This window comes from Porites lutea, chromosome 6, assembly GCF_958299795.1.
Source record: "Porites lutea chromosome 6, jaPorLute2.1, whole genome shotgun sequence".
Classification (NCBI taxonomy): domain Eukaryota; kingdom Metazoa; phylum Cnidaria; class Anthozoa; order Scleractinia; family Poritidae; genus Porites; species Porites lutea.
The window spans coordinates 32,179,972-32,188,177 of NC_133206.1; the positions used below are offsets into that span (position 1 = coordinate 32,179,972).

Below are 8,206 nucleotides of genomic sequence, written 5' to 3' on the forward strand. Positions count from 1 at the left end.
AGAAAGGAGACGTCAGCCCCCCGGGGGGCAGGGGGGGGCACTCCCTATGATGGCCTATACGGGGAGGCTCCGCCCGAAAGGGGCACCTTTTTCAGGCTTCAGGTATATGAAAGGGTAGGGGTTTCACTTGTTGAAGTATATAAAAGGGAAGGGAAATCTGTCATTTGGGTCTGTGAAAGGGCCCGAAAGGGCTAACACACACTGAGATGAATTTTATGGCTTTATAAAGTCGAAAAAACGTTCTATTTTTGTGATTGATTCCTATATTTAAGAGGCAGTGCATTTACAGCAGTTGAGAGGGATGCAAAATTCTAAACAAGGTTTGTGAAAGGGGTTCCATTTGTCAATAGAAGGTATACGAAAGCCGAAAGGGGTACCTTTTTCCTGAAAAATGGGGTGGAGCCTCCCCGTATAAACATTTGTTGGGTACCCCCCGGGCTTCAGCCTGGACAGGACAATTTTAAGAGGTGTCCGAAGTCGTGTTTTTCTTTTTTTGAAGAAGACCCATCTAACAGTGATCTAACACAGGGAAAATCAGTTTTGTCTTACGGCTGAAAAAGATAAACGTAGTTTTATCCGATATGGGTCGAACTCAGTTGATGCCGGATTTGAGCTTCTTGAATTTTTGTTCTTCAGGTTGTGATCTGGCGACTTTTGTTTTAGCAAGGCAAAGGTGCGCTAGTTAGGGTTAAGCCATTTAACATTATGAAGACTAGTATTGGCCAGTCGAAATATTTTATACCTCAGCCTTTTACACATTGTTTGATCAGACTTAATTTGCAGTAGTCTCTTTGACTTCAGTTCTATTTTTATCTTTTTCGACTGATCACGTTCTTGTTTGATCCAACGTTGAGCTACATTGATCGTTCACGGTTTTTGCAGTGGTCTTTCAAGCCTTAGTTTACATTCCATTTAAGCCGTTCACATCTGAGTCACCTGAAATGGCCTTGTGGAGCCACAATAACTAACCACTCAAGGCCGTATCCAGACTTTAGGCATTGACGAGGCAAGATCTGCGATGACCGAAGGTGCGAGCCATTAGGGGATGGGGGCGGGGGGCTTCCTCCAGAAAATTTAGAAAACAAGAAACTCTGAAACGCTGTTTCAAGCATTTTCTGTCTGTACACTCTTCGATTGATTCTTTGGTTTGTTACTTGCATGTAAAAAGTTAAGTAAAACAGCCTTTTCGATCATACCCTGGGTTCCAGAGGATATTTTTTTCTTATCGATACTGAAGCCGCGTTAACGCAAAACAAAAGCGGCGAGAAGAAAAAAAAACGAGGTTATTTTTTTCTCCTCGGCGCTTTGCGCCTCGTTGACGCGGCTTCGCCGCGAACCATCAGTGTCGGTAAGAAAAAAATATCCTCTGGAACCCAGGGTATTTCGATCATAGCCCTCGCTGTTTATCTCTGCTCACATCTTTTTGTTTTACTTGTGGCAACTGAGCGTAAATTTGTTTTTGAGAATCGATTCACTCGTACGTTTTTGTATTTTCTTAAATTTTGTTTATTTGCAATTTTAAGTCCCATGTATTTTCGAGTATTATCCTTTTTTAACAAAAACAAACCGACGCAAAACAAAAACAAAAACACTTTTAGCTGACAGTCACGCTATCCTAGTCGCAGACGTAGAAATTTGTTTCGCATGCAAATAAGTTTTGTTAACCTTTGCTAAATATATTTTAACGTTCTTGCCATAGTACTGTGGACCACATAACCGAAGCCATGATTGAGTACCCTTTTTTCGTGCAGTATTTATTGATTCTATATGATTTATAGTCGGAGAAAATCACGAGTGCGAGCATGCTCCGGATGCACGTGAGCAAGTGATTTCCAAAAATACATTCGCGGTGAGCAATGTTCTTTTGTTTAAATTTCCGATAATGATTTGCATAAAATCAAAACATCATATCTCGGTGATCCTTGAGGAACGAGTATCAGTTTGACAGCTAGTATGCAATCGATCTGGCAAACTTAGCGGTTACCCAAAGGGAAAGAGCGAAACCCCCGATCGTGATATTGACGTCATAAGTGAAATTTAATTCTTATTTCAAAGTGATTTCAAAAGTTTTCTTGCACAAGAACGAACAAGTAGTAGGTTGCACGTCGCCTCTATCGCTACTACGTTTTGTACGTGCCGTCTGTCGAGTCTCTATTTGTTCTTCGTCGTTTACTGCTGCTAGTTGGACAAACGTCTTCAATATGAAGGGCCGAAGACCCAGTACACGAAGTACCTCAAGCCGAGCAAGCCTTGCAGATTCGACAGGCAGAAAGATGTTGTCCGAGGTCCTTCTCGTCTGTGAACTGATGATGTTTATTACTCTGTCCGCTCTCACTGGAGGTACTCCTCAATTAGCCTCAACAGACAGTCAGAAAAAGCAACCTAAAGTATGTTTCTAAGAAGTATTCAGTAATCTAATTATGTATCTTTAAGTTTTACTGTGCCAGTCTTTTAGAAGAGTGTGTTTCTTTATTATGTTTAATTTCATTAAATTAATTTTTACGCCCTTCAGCAAAGCACAAAACAATGTTAATTAACTTTTTAATTCAACATTGTTATACGCTTTCATTAGACATGCAAATATAATTCAGCTCCGAGTTATTTTTTCACTGTGCTTTGTTGTGTCACTAAACAAACTAATTGAGGACCGAAAGAAATTGCCTATGGCACAATAACAAATCTTCGATCACGTGGACCTCATATGCAAAGAAATTTTAACAACCGACGAGGATTAGTATTTTTATTGTTACACGCGAGTTAAATACTCTCTTGGGCCATTTCACAATCATTTTAGGCATGGCTTGTTAAGTGTCTTTGAGGGGGGCATAATCCTCATTAAGCTAGTGGCTTTAAATCGTATTTAAAAGAAGAGAACTACAATATATGTATAGGGGCTGTCAGATAACCCCATTATACTTACACAGCACGGCCCAGTTGTTCGAAAGATGGATATCGCTGTCCAATCCAGTAGATGGCGCAATTGGTTTTCCTAATACAGTGAAAACCCGTTAATACGGTGACCAATGGAAAAAATTTTGCCGTATTAACGGGTGACCTTGTTAACGAGGGTTTTGTTACAAGAAATTGTATGGCCGTTTTGCCGCGCGGCCAAAAAAAATGGCCGTATTACCAAGGTGGCCATAAGGCGGGGTGCCACTGTACTTATCCGCAGGATAGTGATTTATTCAGTACATAGCGCTATCCAGCGTTCGAACAACCAGGGCCTACAGGTCAATAAACCTCCCAGGGGGGGGGCACTTTAGGAATTTCTTGGTGGGGATGTGCCGCTGGGAACCTGGAACCCTTAACCTTTACCAGAGCTAGTTTCAGCTGAATTTTGCTACCCTATACTAGAGTAAACTCCCCAAATCCCCCTATCCTAGAGTAGCTGTGTACCTAGTCTAGATAAAATCTTCAACCAACTGATCAGTTTCCTGAAAAATGATACCCTATACTAGAGTAAACTCCCCAAATCCCCCTATCCTAGAGTAGCTTTGTACCTAGTCTAGATAAAATCTTCAACCAACTGATCAGTTTCCTGAAAAATGATACCCTATTCTAGAGCCAAACGCTCTGATTTATATACCCTATCCTAGAGTAAACTGCTTGAAAACCATACCCTTCACAGCGGCACATACCTATATAGCCCATATATGGCAGTACCCCCCCCCCCCCCGGGATAAACCTTAGCATAAGTATGCTACCTGAATGGAGTTTCAGTTTGTCGACATATAGATCACATATACTCAAGAGTTATTTGTGGTATGGCTATGGTAGTGACATGGATAGCGGGTTAGATGAATAATCCAAATAAAACCTTGTTCTGTGTTTGACAAAATTTGCTCATACACTGCTACAACCAATATCAAAATCACAGGAATCATACCTTTCACTGAAAAGACAGATGTGAAAAACCGAACATTTCTTGTTTTGATGGACGTTATGAGTCTTGACACAAATATACCGCAAAACGAGGGTGTATTGAAATTGCCTGTCTCAAAGCATATGAAAATTTCTACAAATACATCCCATTCCTACACAGTACTTGCCGGAAATGCTTAGAATAGTCCTCAAAGAAAAATTCTTCCACTTCAATGGAAAGCACTACCTACAAAACCATGGAACTGCAGTGGGCTCAAAGACAGCAGTTTTGATTCCTTTGCCAACGTTTTCATGGCATATATTGAAACAACAACTCTAAGCAAAACCGTCTTTAGAACAACAGTTTGGAAATCCCACATACACAATATCTTTTCCCTATGAGTAAACCGGACATCGAAGCCTTCATTGAACAAGTAAACTTACATCACCCAACTATTAAATTCACGGCCGAAACATTTGACACTGAGACTGCGTTTTTAGACACGGCTGTATACAAAGGCACAAGATTCAAGGAAAAATCTATCCTTGATGCAAAGACACATTTTAATCAAATGGAGACTTTCTTCCACACACATTTCACCTCGTGCCACCCTCCAAGTGTTAAAAAAGGATTTGTCAAAGGAGAAGCCTTGAGAATCCTACGAAAAAACTCCTCAGAAACAACCTTTGAGGAAAATCATTCAGATTAAAAAAAAAACGCTTGATGGGCGGAGGCTACCCACAAACTTTGATAGAAAACCTACTATCAGAAATAAAATACACAAAAGGGAGTCTAAACTCCTAAAACAAAACATCAAAGAGGAAAAAGAAATATTGCCATTCGTGACACAATACCAACCCTCAGTGTCTACTATAAAGGAAGCGTGAATGAAAACATGGAATCTTATACAAAACCAACCAATTACTATGACTTCAATAATTTTTAAAGAACCACCAATCATTTCCTTACAAATAAGGAAAATCATTAAAGGACATTCTTGAAGAAATTCATCAGGCTAGTGAAGTTATCGATATAAATGCCTATTTAAGGCTTCTGACACTTTTAGTGTTTTCCAAGTTTTGATAAAGATGGCTGACAGTCATCGAAACTGTCAGCATCATTAAGACGTTAAGACTAGCTATGTTTTCAGAACATTTATATCATTAAAGGACATGCTCGTTAGAGCCAAAAAAAAGGTTAACAAAGGGTTTTATGCCCGTATAGATGTGCGGCCTGTCACTCTTTCCATTTTCTCGCAAAACAGGTTTGTGGTTTGTGGCTGTGTTTTATATAACAAGTGTGGTCAACTGTCTCGTTAGTAGTTAGTGCCTATCTATGTAATAAAATAGGGTGACCCACCCCCTAAGGGTAGCTGAAAATTGCACGCCCCACCCCTTGCACAAGGCTCAAAACCTCATGACCCACCCCCTCTCTGCTCCGGCCCACCCCCCCCCCCCCATACTTTTTGACCAGTCCCTCAGTTTGAGATATTGTGACTCAGTACATTTGTGTAAGGATTGCCAATTTTAAGAAGCAGACCAGTCTGAAATGCCTTGTTTTCCTATTTTTAATTTGAGTTCTGTGGCTTAGGTTCATGCCAGCATTCCTATATTAGCTGTAGGAAAACATTCATACCTTCCACTAGAGGGTTTTTGAGCTTGGTTCCCACTTCCCTGACTTTATGCCAACTAAATGTCCAACTACGTGTATGTCTAATATGCCAATACAGTGGAAGCTCTCTTAAGCGGACACCCTCGGGACGCGAAAATGGTGCCCGTAACTGGGGCTGGGCGCTTACGGGAATGTAAAAATACAGAGTTTGTATGGGAGTTGAGAAAAACGGCGTTTTCTGAAGATGGCCGTAAGTAGAGCTTTCCGCTTACGAGAGTGTCCGTTAGGAGAGTTTCCACTGTATATGTTTTCCCTCTGCTTTGGAATAATTCTGTTAGCTTTGCTAACGATAAATCTAACTATTAAGCAAAATTTCTAATCTTTTCCTTCTCTCCAGCAGAATAGATAGATACAATGGTTCGGCAACTCATTGATGATATAGATGTGGCAGGCCTGGCTTGCAGGCTTCCAGTGTCAGACAATGCAGAGGAATTTTGGTCGCATTTGATGAATAATGAAGAAGTGATGAGTGGGATGGTCATAACTGGACGCCTGGACTTCATGGCCTGCCTAAGCATAGCCTAAAACATTATCAAGCATTTCGATTTAACCTTCTTTGGTGCTCATGCTAAGTAAGCCCATTAAATGGATCCCTAAATTAAGAATCTTACTTGAAGCTTTGATTTATGCCGAAGTTGTTCCCTAAAAAGGTTGTAATTCAGGGACTGGTGTCTTTGTTGACACTAATGGTCCATAAGCTGGACAACAATCAGTGGAAATACTGAAAAGATTGTAGAAATGCTGGCGAGCATTGTTCACCTGATGTCTCTTTGACGAAGCTCTGCTACAAATACACTGCCAGGAGCCAATCAGGAAATTAGATGTGGAAGTTGTACTGTTGTAATTGTCGGTGGCACTTCTGTAGACTTTTGTATTACTTAACATGCTTTCCGCTGATGGTGCATGTAAATCTTTTGATGTCAGTGCTAATGGACACTGCTGTTCAGAGGGTGCCGTCGCTATTTTTCTGAAAAAGAGATTTGTTGCAAAGAGGATCTATTCCCATGTTGGTAACTCAAAAGCAGCTTAAATGGACACAAGAAACAAGGTGAGGGATTTTTGTTTCCCATCTTTGTTTCTCTCTCTTCATCTTGCTAATTATTAGGATTTTACAAGCATTAATAATATTTTTGGAATATTTATGCAGCAGGAGTAGGATTTATTGATGTTTACAAAATGATTCAAAATCTGTTACTTACAGTGAAACTAGGGTAGCTAGGGACAACTGAGCATTATTAACCTATTATCCTAGAGGTAGCAAATAACAAATTCAAACCAGAGGATGACATTTAAGTATCTCAAATTTAATTAACTTTGTGGAATTTCATTAGTTAGTAACTTGCCCCTTTGTATTGTAACCTGAGGATGTGCGCATGTAAGGGGGGAAAAGTTGGAGTGAGGAAAGTGTCCTCGTGTGCGAGCGCACCCTACAAAAAATGACCAAAAAACCTGACGCCACGCAGGTTACCGTTACTGTACACTGCAACTTATAGAGCAAGTAATGATGATTTGCTTTCATTTGAAAGTACATTGTTGTGCTAAGAGAAATTTCTGTAATTATAATAGGAATATGCCACAAGTCAATTACGTTACATTCGTGAGGGAGATCCTGCCTCAAGGCTCCTACTGTTTGGCTGGTTACTCATTTGGGGCATCTGGCATGTGTGGTTGTAGAGATGGCGTTGCAACTGGAGAAAACAAACTGTGCTGTGGCAGAGGGTCTTTGTATTCTAGCTCGCTCATTGATCAGTTGACACAATAGACTGCAGACGCAATTTCTGAAGCTAAGCCAACACGCAGCAACGTTGATGACGCGTTTTACGGCTCTGCTGCTTGCGAGTGAAGAGTACTATGTGGCTTCCAGTCTTCGAAGAATCGTGCATCTGATTCGTACCAAAACTGCTAACAAGATGGGCAAACGTCTAGGGTACGACTTCTAGTTATGATGTGTGCGATGGTCAGGTGATACTGAGTTGGGTGAATGGTGACCACAAGTTCCTTTCTCCAGAGCGATAGCGCTGTCGAGATGGCTAGCATAATCACCAGGGACATAAATAATCCGGCGTGATTGACATTGCTATAGCAAGACTAATAATAGTGCTATCAAAGGGCAAACTTCACCCCATGCCCAGTGAATTTAATTGAAGATCGACACTGTGCAGAACTTTTTCATAAAAACACTAGATGTCTAAAAAAGATAGTTTTGATTTCACTGATTATTGTCAAGAAACGAGAAGAATTTTGATAAACTACAAACTGTGATAAGTAATTTATGTTTTTTTTTTTTCAAGTGTTAAGCGACTAAGAAAAGGTTTGAAATTTAAAAAAACCTGTGGTCTTTTTGTTTAAATAGGTTAGTTCAGCGTTTTGTATATAATTTTACTTTCTGAAGTCTTTTTAAAATATGGGTAAATGCGAACTTAAAATTCAAAAACAAACATTCAAACATTTAAAAAGCTTATTTAAAAGGCCCCACATGCAGTTGTTCAAAGGGTGAATAGCGCTATCCACCGGATAAATCACTATCCAGTGGATAACGCAATTGATTTCCCTGACACTTATCCACTGGATAGAGATTTATCCGGTGGATAGCGCCATCCAACTTTTAAACAACTGGGGCCAGGTGTTGTATAGAGGTTTTTGTTATTGGAATAAACACAAAGTGAATAGGCA

General features: G+C 40.2%; 1 long non-coding RNA gene across 1 annotated transcript; it reads left to right on the forward strand.

Annotated features, from left to right (window-relative positions):
- Positions 1–1,914: 1,914 nt before the first annotated feature.
- LOC140941698 (uncharacterized) lies at positions 1,915–8,206 on the forward strand. The gene is made up of 3 exons (XR_012166495.1): positions 1,915–2,387; positions 5,874–6,581; positions 7,100–8,206. It is a non-coding gene; the product is annotated as an uncharacterized lncRNA (long non-coding RNA).